The sequence below is a fragment of the Paroedura picta genome, chromosome 10, assembly GCF_049243985.1.
Source record: "Paroedura picta isolate Pp20150507F chromosome 10, Ppicta_v3.0, whole genome shotgun sequence".
In the NCBI taxonomy this organism is placed as follows: Eukaryota; Metazoa; Chordata; class Lepidosauria; order Squamata; family Gekkonidae; genus Paroedura; species Paroedura picta.
Window position 1 is genome coordinate 13,623,208 of NC_135378.1, and position 12,203 is coordinate 13,635,410.

A 12,203-nucleotide genomic window follows, 5' to 3' on the forward strand; every position below is an offset into this window, starting at 1 on the left:
TAGTTTACAATCCACAAGTATTCCGTGATCACGTTCACACACACTGCAACCCAGAAGTGTCTCTCCCCTCCAGTAGGCATGCCCTTCCCTGGTTGGCTCAGGATAGATCACATCAAGTTTAAAAACAATAAGTTACATATAAGTAATATACAGCATTTTAAAATCATTTAAAAAGCTACATCCTCTTCACAAATTAATATCTTATGAGTGTGTGTGTGTGTGGGGGGATGTTAGTCTGTGCTTGGAGGGTTTAGTCTGGGTGGAGACGAAGGAAGCTTTGTACACGGAAGGCTCCCTCCATTGTGAAAGCCAGCTCCAAGTGTCTGATCAGAGGCAGCTGGACAAAACAGGCTTCTTTCAAATAGGCGTGTGTCACTGCCGAGCAGATGCTCCATATCAGCCACCACCTGTAGTAAAATGAGGGGCTGTTGATGTGTGGTTTAATAACACCGGGGCTGGAGAAACAGGATTGTAGCCTTTGCCCTCGGAGAAATGAGTGTGCCTCTTCAAGGCACCATAAGAGGGCAGGCATGCTCAGAAAACTAACCTAACATGTGGGGACAGAACGTTCCCACCCCGTCAAATCCTCCTCCAGGAGCCAGCAGCTAGGAGCCAAGAGCCAGGAGCCATGCCCATACCCGTGAGACGGGAGCAAGCTCCAGACCAGCAGTATGCCTGTGGTTTGCATGCCTTGTCACTGAAAGAAGAGTTTTCTGTGCAGGAAACACCTGTGGCTGCTTGACTGTTGTTTGTAGGCACTGCTTAAGTCTGCAGCTGGGTCATCTTCCCAGAAGCTGGAAGGCAAAGATATTTATGTCCGCATCAGTTTCTTGATGTGCAATTGCTAAACCTCAGACTGGGAGGACAGGGGGAGAGTCTCTTTGCCGCCTCCTGCTCAAGGGGAAACAGGAGAGGCTGGAGAAGAAGAATTGTCTTCTGTCTTTGTGGGAAAAGACCAGGAAGGAAAATGTCCCACTTGCTTCGCCCCAATCCTTTCTCCCTCCTGCCACCAATGCTTGGTCTTGGATTCCCCGTGCCATGTGACGGCGTCCTTGGTGCTCCGAGCCCATACAGTCAACCCACCCCTGTCATTTGACCACGGTCTTGGTGAGCAAGGGCTCTGAAACGCCCCATTCTGTGCCATCCTGACAGATGGAGTCTGAAGAATTGCCCATCAACCCCTGTCTCCTTGGTCAGTCCTATCAAGACCCCAGCAACAGGCTAGAGAGTAGTTGCGCTCAGCAAGCCTAAGGGGTGCAAGAGGGAGCTCTTCTGGAGAATAAACTCCCCTCCTTCCTCTCCTCAACTCAACTGTGGCCTAGCCAGAGCATCCCAGCAGCACAAGTCTCTTGAGCATTCACTAATTGTTGTTATCTCTTTTATCTGATTAATATTTCTACTAGCAGAAAAGCCTGTTGTACGAAAAATACAATAGGTGACAGCCTCCTCCCCCCCCCCCCCCAGCAGCCCAGCCAAGGCCTGGCGAGACCATGACTGGGGCTGCTGAGGGTGGGGGGAGCCCCGATGAGGGTTGCCTCCCCCTTCCTCAGGCCCACAGGCCCAGGCTCTCCCCCATCCCTCCCAGGCTCCAGAGCCCCCTGCAGTAGGGCGGCCACTTGTGCAATGAGCTAGGCTAAAAGGCCTGAGCTAAGAGTGAGCAAACGATACTCGATGTATCTTGTCTTAGACATAGAACATTCGCCCAAGAGAAGCGTGTGCATTCATTTTTTCCCCTTAAATGCATTGATTCAAGCACACCCAAAGGAATGGACTGTGTGATTTCTTTTCCCTGATGAAGACCAAACTTTCTAGGAATGAATGACGTCATTTGTGATCAAGAGTATTTCATCCATTCAGTTATACCAGGCCCTTCCCTAAACCCTTTGGGCTCCCCTTCTAATAAAAATATCTAATAAACTTCTCACATTTTCCAGTTTGTGGCCCCCTTCCAAAGTGAGAATGGCTGCCCTAGACATCTAGTTGACTTTCCTCCTGGCCAGAGGCACAGTTTCGTTTTAGGTTTGTTCTGCACCCAAGTAAATACTATGTTAAAAAAAACCTCTGCCTCATTTTGAAGCTTGCGTTCCTAGTGCTGCCTGGAAAGCAACAAAATGTTACGCCATCCCTCATTATTATATTTATAGTGATAGAAGAGCAATTACATACATCCAGACAAGGTTCACTTTGTGGGGAAGAGGGGGAAGCAATCAAAGGCTCAGAATGGTGGGATTTAGGGGGACATAAAAAACAAACGGCACAAGCAGGCACCATTTTGCAAAAAAAGACATTTTTAAAAAGGGGAAGGGAGCAAAGCATGATGGGAGGTTGCCTCCATTGGACCCAGTGCAGAAAGCATGTCACAAATGATGAGCGGAAAGCCCAAATGCGGAACTGCTGGAATCAACTCACAGCTTCCAAAGGAAATCCAAAGTGGGGCTAAAACAAGGTATGTCTCTTAATGCAGTAACAGTCCTTGTCCACATATGACTCCTAGCACACACACACACGCACAAACACACACACCGTAGACTGTTCCCAAGAGGCAGAGTGTCCTTCATGATGCTGTCTCTTATTCTGCGTGTTATGGTTTTAGTGAGTAGTTCTAGCTGCCCTTTGGCTACTAGGTGTAAAAATATAGATTTTGCTTTGCTCTGGCTGTCCTTTGAAGATACAGGCCCTCTTACTGCGGGAATAGCAAGTGGCAGGGAAAAAGTGGCAGGGAAAATTATGCAAAACAGGGGGGCGACTATATGTATCCTAAGTCTAGTCAAGCCATTTGTTCTTAGCAATGGACTTTCTATTATAATGCTTCCAGATGTACCCTCTTGGATAGAATAAGCAACTTTGAGCTCTATTCTATGAAGTATGTCCCATTTGTCTTGTTTACTGTGAGAGAGTAGCGTGGTTCGTGACACTGAAGTCTGAGTGGTCAGGAAAACAGAAGGAATCCCACAAAGCCAATTCATGGAAGAGGGTCTTAATATGAGAGAGACTTGATGAAAGGCAAGAGGTCCATGATCCACATCTCTCTACATCTTTCATTTCAACAAAAGCAGTGGCACTGAGGACTTGATGCAAGTTGATTCCATGAGGTGGCAGCAGAGGGTGGTTATATCTTCTCCTTTCTGCTATTTGTTCTGATAAAAACGTGGAGGTATTCTGCATGGAGCCAAATAAAACAGTTTTAAAAACAACCAGTTTAGACCGCTTTATTATATTACAATCATTGTTCTGCATTGAATATAGTCTGTTGAAAAACTACGTTGTAATGCTCTCTGCATGGAACAATTCATAGCCCTGCCCCCCCTGTAGTTTTGCCAACTCCGCTTTGTTCTCTAATGCAGCCACTAATCTGCATAACTAAAGAGCTTCTCTGCATGGCTAATAGTTCGTCTCAGGCAGGCAGGAGAGAAATGAATCGGTGAAACGCATCTTTTAGAAACAACGCTTAAAAGACGCTTAAAGCACCAAAGAGGCAGTTCACCATGCAGAGCAAAATCAGTTTTGTGGAGTAAATTAACTCTTCTGTGCAGAGATCAGAAAAACAACGGTGTATTTAGTGAGTTTTCATCAACTAATCCATCATGCAGAAGAGGCTCTGGGATCTGAGCTCCTATGGGTCTTAATAGACTCCTATGGGTCTTATTAATAGAATAAAAGGCTGACTGTAACCCAACTTTATGAGGCAACAGGAGTGGGAAGGCTGATCTCCTCTGCCCCACAGCTCAGGTCCCAATTGTCTCGTTGCATATGGTTGTCTTGAAACAAAACTGAAGGCATAAAGAGACCTGACTGGGGAGTGCTCACATCTCACATTAGCTCTGCCATTGCTCCAAAATCCAAATCACAACAATTTTCTCGAAAAGCAAGCCACTGCAGAGGGCCCACTGGCTGTTTAGGAGAAAGCACACCAGCAATACTTCTTACAGTGTGGAACGAGTGGGCTTGTGCAAAAGTTGTACCCATGCTGAGAAGCACTTTTGCTGTGCTTAAATGCAGGCTGAGCTGACAGGCTGTGGTTGCACCTGGTACTCAGTCTCCGTCCATTGAATCAGTCCCACCTGGGCCCCATCTAGAAGAAGAAGAAGAAGAGTTGGTTCTTATATGCCGCTTTTCCCTGCCCGAAGGAGGCTCAAAGCAGCTTACAGTCGCCTTCCCATTCCTCTCCCCACAACAGACACCCTGTGGGGTGGGTGAGGCTGAGAGAGCCCTGATATCACTGCCCGGTCAGAACAGTTTTATCAGTGCCGTGGCGAGCCCAAGGCCACCCAGCTGGCTGCATGTGGGGGAGTGCAGAATCGAACCCGGCATGCCAGATTAGAAGTCCACACTCCTAACCACTACACCAAACTGGCTCTCTAGCTTCCTCCCTTGTTCTAAGCCGAGCACGTTGATGGCATGCTGTCAATGCCGTTCGTCTGCATTCCCTCCTATGCTCTGGAGATGAGTCTGGACTGTGAAGGGGTGTTGCTGCAGACTGAGGTGCTGCTGGCGCAGAGGGCATGATGACTGCCCGGCTGGGACCTGGTTGTGTGTCCCTATCGGGGCTTGCCTCTTTAACCAGCATCCTGCTGGATTGCCCCAGTTCTTCATCTTCCTCCTCCGAGGGATCTGGCAGAACAGGCTCTGGCATTGGTGCAGAGGCACCCTCTGGTGGTGGGACCATGACACCCAGGGACTTTCTTGGCTAAACATACAAAAAGCTCAAAACTTTCTTTCAGATCTCAAATGTGTCGCAGTGACACTGAAAAGCTTCCCAGGGCCTCTTCTGCATGATGGCTAAGCTGATGAAAACTCACTAAATACATCATTGTTTTTCTGATCTCTACACAGAAGAGTTAATTTACTCCGCAAAACTGATTTTGCTCTGCATGGTGAACTGCCTCTTTGCTGCTTTAAGCGTCTTTTAAGTGTTGTTTCTGAAAGATGCTTTTCACCGATTCATTTCTCTCCTGCCTGCCTGAGATGGTCTATTAGCCATGCATTGTTAGTTCACAAGAGCCTCTTGTGGCGCAGAGTGGTAAGGCAGCCGTCTGAAAGCTCTGACCATGAGGCTGGGAGTTCGATCCCAGCAGCTGGCTCAAGGCTGACTCAGCCTTCCATCCTTCCGAGGTCGGTAAAATGAGTCCCCAGCTTGCTTGCTGGGGGATAAACAGTAATGACTGGGGAAGGCCCTGGCAAACCACCCCATATTGAGTCTGCCAGGAAAATGCTAGAGGGCGTCACTCCAAGGTTCAGACATGACTCGGTGCTTGCACAGGGGATACCTTTACCTTTTATTAGTTCACAGTCAGAGTAGTTCAGCAGTGGAATAGGCTGCCTAAGGGGGTGGTGAGCTCCCCCTCACTGGCAGTCTTCAAGCAAAGGTTGGAGACACACTTTTCTTGGATGCTTTAGGATGCTTAGGGCTGATCCTGCGTTGAGCAGGGGGTTGGACTAGATGGCCTGTATGGCCCCTTCCAACTCTATGATTCTATGATTCAGAGAAGCTCTGAAGATTAGTGCCTGCATTAGAGAACAAAGCAGAGTTGGCAAAACTCCAGGGGGCAGGGCTATGAATTGTTTCATGCAGAGAGCATTGCAATGTAGTTTTTCAACAGACTATATTCAATGCAGAACAACGATTGTAATATAATAAAGCGGTCTGAACAGGTTGTTTTTTAAACTTGGCTCCATGCAATTTGGCTCCATGCAGAATACCCCCAGGAGAAGTTTTGGTATGAAAGAGAAAAAGAAGTTCTAAGGCAGGGGTAGTCAACCTGTGGTCCTCCAGATGTCCATGGTTTACAATTCCCATTGTAGTTCATAAATTGTAGTTCATGAACATCTGGAGGACCACAGGTAGATTACCCCTGTTCTAAGAGACAAAACAGAAAGCATGCCCATATGCTTTTTTTGTGTGTGTGTGAAATTCACAAATGGTCTAATCAGACTTAGCCTTGGGGACCTGACAGCTCTCTTCTGCTATGTTAACTCAATGCCTAACATGGAGAGGGAGGGGAGCATGCTTTTCAGGAGTCAAATGTGGTGGGACTGCTGGAGCAACACTCCCCCCACCACCACCCCAGGGCTTCTGTTTGTATTTTATTTGTTCGATGTTGTAGCCATAAGCCTCAACATCATTAGAACATCAAAAGAAAATGAAACTAAAATAAATAGAGTGGGCACAACTATAACCACCAAGAAAAAAGTACAAAGTTATAAATTTGTTGTTGTTGTTAGGTGCGAAGTCGTGTCCGACCCATCGCGACCCCATGGACAATGATCCTCCAGGCCTTCCTTTCCTCCAGACCTTCCTGTCCTTTGATCTCTAGTTCCTCTGCCTCTTCGAAATCCTGCCTGTACTTCTGGAAGTTCTCGGTCCATATATTGCTAAAATTGTAAAATGTTGAGCATAACTTTGCTAGCATGAGAAATGCGTGCAATGGTGTGGTAGTTTGAAAATTCTTTGGCATTGCCCTTCTTTGGGATTGGAATGTAAACTGGCCTTTTCCAATCCTGTGGCCATTGCTGAGTTTTCCAAATTTGCTGGCATATTGAGTGTAGCATTTTTACTGCATCGTCTTTTAAGATTTTGAATACTTCAACTGGAATGCTGTCACCACCACTAGCTTTACTGTTGCTCAGACATCCTAAGGCCCATTTGACTTCACGTTCCAGGATGTCTGGCTCCAGGTCAGTAACTACCCCATTGTGGTTATCAGGGATGTTAAGCTCGCTCTTGTATAGTTCTTCTGTATAATTTTGCCACCTTTTTTAAATCTCTTCTGCTTCTGTGAGGCCCCTGCCATTTTGGTCCCTTATCATACCTATCTTTGCATGAAACGTTCTCTTCATATCTCCCATTTTCTTGAAAAGATCTCTAGTCCTTCCCATTCTATTGTTTTCTTCTATTTCTTTGCACTGTTCATTTAAGAAGGCAAACAGAAGAAAACAATAGAATATGGAGGATCCAAGATATTTTCAAGAAAATTGGAGATATGAAGATAATGTGATAAATACATACCCTAAATATATAAACCACAGAAACATCCTAACCATTAAAAATTTTCTAATATAAAATAAAATCTTCATTTTGTATTCCCTCAGAATTTACTTCAACAGATTTTTTCCTCAATTTAACTGATGAGTGTATGAAAGTAGAAACAGGGAGGGTGATAGACAGATTACGACCAAACAGAAGATGGTCAATACACACCTCATGTGAGTCAGGGAGACTTGCGCAGCTTGGGGTTCCCAGGAGAGCTGAGGGCCCTGACAGAGCCAGCAAAGTTCCACAGGGCCTTCAAGACAGAGCTCTTCCACCAGGCATTTGGTTGAGGCCGGGCAGAAGGAAGATCTTGCCCCTTTTCCATGTGCCCAACTGGAACAGCATGGGTGGGGTTGGAACGGTGAGGATTGATATGAGGCAAGAATTTGGGGGATTTTAAGGCCCATTCTGCGCAGGTTTATTGTAGCAGGAGTGTGGCAAATTGTAATCACTACTAAAATGCAGTTATGAACAACGTCATACACAATCTGCCACATTCCTGAAACCGATCAGCAAAAAGCGCTTCATTGTAGCGCTTCCATGGAAATCCCAAAAAGTGGATTCACTCTCTGGAAAGCGCTACACTCTTGCAACCAATCTGCAACACTAGCGAAAAAGTTATGTGCGTTATCATTGTTGCGGTTTGATCAAAGTCCCTCCCCCTGGCTCTCTCCTCTGAACTTCTGGCGAAGCGATCACCATCTTTTTTTCTCGGAGCGAGCAGAGAACAACGAACCGGCGAGCCTTCATTCACCCAGCGAGGCTTCTCTGACTGCAGTCCCTCCACAGAGCTGCTTTAAAGCTCGCCTCTAGTCACCAAGCACAACCCAGCCCCGTTTGCAAGTTCCCTTTATTTTCGGCCAAAAATCGCGCCTGTGCACGGGGGGGGGAGGCTTTTCACTCGGGGGAGCATGGCAACGATGAATCGCCAGCTCATACACCACCTGCCAGCTAGATGGGTCTCTCCGTTGCAACGAATCAACACAGATTCGTTGCAACGTGTGTGTTTTTTTTAAAACCTGTCTTAAAGGGAAAGGGGATTTTCGGGAGCATGATAATGGCTGTCCATTGGCTGTTCTTTGAGTGACGGCCAGGGGCGGGACAAAGCACAGGAAAAATCTCTTCCTGGCTAGCGATTTTTGGCAAGACCGGAAACCTGTGGGAAACGGTTGCAACGCTACTGAATTCAACTCCAAAGGCAGGTATGCATAACGCCAAAGTCCATTATTTTAAATTTTGGAATTGCGTACTGTAAACCAGTGGTCCCCAACCTGCAGTCCGCGGCCCGGTGCCGGGCCACGAAGGCCAGGGCGCCGGGCCGCGGTTCCCTCTTCCCGCCCCCCCCCGCAGTAAAAAACTTCCCAGGCCACAAGCTTGCGGCCCGGGAAGCTTCTTACTGCGGGAGGGCAGGGAGAGGGAATCAGGGCCTGCCGCGCATCGCGCATGTGCGGCACAGCCGCGCATGCACACATCCATGCTGTGTGGCCGAAATTGTGCGTGCGCGGCACTTTCGCGCACACGCACACGCGTGAAAGTGCCGCGCATGCGCGATTTCAACTGTGCAGCGCGCGGGTGCGCATTCGCGGGCGCAATGCGCGGGTGCGGCTACGCTTGCGCGCTGCGCGGGCGTGGCCATTGCCCTGCCCGTCCCCAGCCAAAAAAAGGTTGGGGACCACTGCTGTAAACAATTGGCCACATTGATTCTTGTGCGGAATGGGCCTAAGATTTGTACTATATTTTATTGTACTTTTAAATAGCTGTTGTAAGCTACCATGAGTTAGTAGGCCCGAGAGAAGTGGCCTAGAAATAGAATAATGAATGAATGAATGAATGAATGAATGAATGAATGGAATTGTAGAGAAAAGCAGTGAAAAGCAGCATTCAAGAACCAACTCTTCTTCTTCAGTAATATCAGGGCTCTCTCAGCCTCACCTCCCTCACAGGGTGCCTGTGTGGGGAGAGGAAAGGGAAGGTGACTGTAAGCTGCTTTGGGACTCCTTCAGGTAGAAAAAAGAGGCATAGAAGAACCAACTCTTGTCCAGTAATCTCAGGGCTCTTTCAGCCTCACTTCCCTCACAGGGTGTCTGTTGTGGGGAGAGGAAAGGGAAGGCGACTGTAAGCCACTTTGAGACTCCTTTGGGTAGAGAAAAGCAGAATATAAGAACCAACTTATCTTCTTCAGTAATCTCAGGGCTCTCTCAGCCTCCCCTCCCTCACAGGGTGTCTGTTGTGAGGAGGGGAAGGGAAGGTGATTGTAAGCCGCTTTGAGACTCCTTTGAGTAATGAAAAGGGCAGTGTAAATAATCAACTCTTCTTCTCCAAGGCCAAAATCGGAGGTTTGAAGGAATTTTGTTAAATCTGCCCTGCAGATCAGCTGAGGGCATTGTTTGGAATCGAGCTAAAGGTAAAAACTTTCCTCAGGGAAAGGTCTGTCAAAGAACAGGGTTTGTTGGATTTAAAATGGAGGTACCAATGAGAGGATTTAGAATTCTGAATTAAGCAAATACCTGGAGCTGCCTCCTTGTCAATGATCTGTTTATGGACTCGACTGAAGTCCCATGACTTTAATAACCTCAAGAGGGCATAAAGTATATAATTGTACGATAGAAGTCAGAATATTATTCCACGGATTCTCTTTCATGTAAAATCGAGAACCACATTTAAACAAGTGTGTTTCAGGGATATTCACTAATTTGATACAAGGCTTAAGCAATTTCAGATGTACTCTCGTAGAAATTGAGGGCAAGCCTGAGGCGCTTCACCACCATGGTGGCCACATTCTCAGCTACTGTGGCAGGTGAGCTCTTTAACATACCAGGAAGGAGTCCTGTAACCCCATTGCCTTGGACCAGGGGTAGTCAAACTGCGGCCCTCCAGATGTCCATGGACTACAATTCCCATGAGCCCCTGCCAGCATTCGCTGGCAGGGGCTCATAGGAATTGTAGTCCATGGACATCTGGAGGGCCGCAGTTTGACTACCCCTGCCTTGGACAGCCGGAACACCTGAGACGAGGAGTTTGTTAACTGGACAGGCCACTTCCGGCCCCTGGAGCTTATATTTGGCACACACACACACCCTTGCTGAACTCTTCTCCCCCTCACATGCACAAGACACAGGCAAACATCACCAGCTCCTGGACTGCTCTGGAGGCAAATGCGTTGTTTAGTATCGCATGAGGAAACTGGCAGCTCTTGACATCAAATAGTGAGCCGCATTTTACACTGGGAAGCCCCATCCCTGCCAGCCAGCAAACAAGCTCTCTGCCGTACGTGGAAGACACTTGATTCACAGGCCTGTTCCTTGCCTTCAGAATGACGCCTGCGCCTGAGGTTCTGAAAGAGGAGGAGGGCCCAGCTGCTGGCCATATGAAGCTCCGCAAGACAACGGCAGTCAAGGGGCTTGTGAGGCTTTGGGACGTCAAGCTGCACATGGCCAGGGGTTGTTGGGATGCCTTTTATGAGCATTTTAGACAGGCAAACCGTGCATCATGGAGAAGAGTGTGTGCTGCAAAGGAGCCGCAGTTTCCCTCCTGGGGCAGACCAGATTTTAATGTCTTTTTTTTCCATTCAGATTTCAAAGTTCATATGCATCATCCTAGAAATTAGAGGAGGGCGGTGGAGATCTCCAGGGGTTACAACTACAAAGGCCTGTTCCCCTGCTGAGGCCTGCCCCCCAAACTCTTCCTCCTTAGGTTACAGAGTCTAGAGTGAACTTCCTAGAGGTTTGGGGTGGAGCCTGGGGAAGGCAGGGCCTGAGACAAGGAGGGGGCCTCAGCAGAGATATGATACTCTAGTGCCCCCCTCCGAAGCACCCATTTTCTCCAGGGGACCAGATCTCTGTAGTCTGGAAGTCAGCTGTCCTCCCAGGCGACCTCCAGACCATACCTGGAGGGTGGCAGCCCTAGAATACTCCTTCAGTATCCTTGATGAACAGGCAGGGTGGCCTGCTCACTCTTTTATGATGCAGATGCCTGAGGCTGGTAGTCTTCATTTCAAAGCCCATCATAAATTCAGCTTTGGCCAGAAACAGTCAGTTTGGTGTAGTGGTTAGGAGTGCGGAGGAGGAAAGGGAAGGCAACTGTAAGCCGCTCTGAGACTTCTTTGGGTAGAGAAAAGCGGCATATAAGAACCAACTCTTCTTCTTCTTCTTCTTCTTCTTCTTCTTCTTCTTCTTCTTCTTCTTCTTCTTGTTCTGTTTTTCTTTTTCTTCTCAGCAGATGAGAGGGCTCGGCCCACCTTGTTCCCTGGGCGTAGGGTCACCTTGCTGCCAGCCCTCAGTGCTTTTCCAGCCAGCCCCGCAGTGGCCTGTCCCTTCAGTCTGCAGGCAGAGCCGGGGAGGTTTTCATTGGCCTCCGGCATGCAGGGAGCGGGACCTTTCCTCCAAGGGAGAGCTTCAGAGCAAGGTTGACAGTTGCTTCAGATTAGAGTCCTGGCTGCCGTTCAAGGCAAGGAGTGGGAGTTTATTTAGAGGAGAAAGACAGTTGCAAAGCTTGGGAATTGTGCTCCAGAGCAGTCCAGAGAAAGCCCTCATTTGCAAAGAAGACACGTTTGCCTTTGCCTTGGGAAAACCGTCCCCCATTGGAATACCGACATTGGCTTGGATGTGAGGACGGGTACAGCTGCCCCAAGGGAACGTCTGCTATTATTGGGGAAACTGAGCAGTGCGACTCCAGAGCAAGGTAAGAGGCAACTGATTTCGCTGTGGAGCCCTTTGGCAAGCAGTTTATCGAGGTCGCCGCGATGGGCTTGGATGGAAATGTAGCTATTTTTAACAAAGGAACAGCAGGACCAGAAATCCATTTTTGGCCGGTCCCAGCAGAAGTTGTAGCTCAATCCTGTCTCGCCATGCAAAGTTGTATCCCCAAAGTGCAGAGAACTTAACCTTGAGTGGAGTGAAAACAAGACTTATGATACCAGCAGGTCAGCTGTAGAAGCAGAAAAGCTCTTTATAAAGGCTGGTGGCAATTCCAGGGGGAATCTGAGCCCAAAAGACGGTTGCCATCGACTGACAGGAAGAGTTTATTGCAAAATCTTTTGTTCCTTATGAAAATGGGCCTGGTCTGGTAAATCATGGAGTGATTACTGATTAGTTAATAGCCTGGAAATCGACAAAATTGAGAACATAAAAAGATCTGCCTGTTCATTGCTGGAAAATTCAAAAGAAATGAATGG

The 12,203-nt window shown here is 47.9% G+C and overlaps 1 protein-coding gene across 2 annotated transcripts in view; it reads left to right on the plus strand.

Annotated features, from left to right (window-relative positions):
* The first annotated feature begins 11,288 nt into the window (after positions 1 to 11,288).
* C1QTNF7 (C1q and TNF related 7) overlaps positions 11,289 to 12,203 on the plus strand; it is a 46,907-nt gene continuing 45,992 nt past the window's right edge. The window contains exon 1 of one of the 2 annotated variants that reach the window (XM_077301454.1): positions 11,289 to 11,710. The gene's annotated coding sequence lies outside the window, so the exon portion shown is untranslated. The remainder of the gene's footprint in view (positions 11,711 to 12,203) is intronic. The other variant, XM_077301451.1, reaches the window with a different exon arrangement.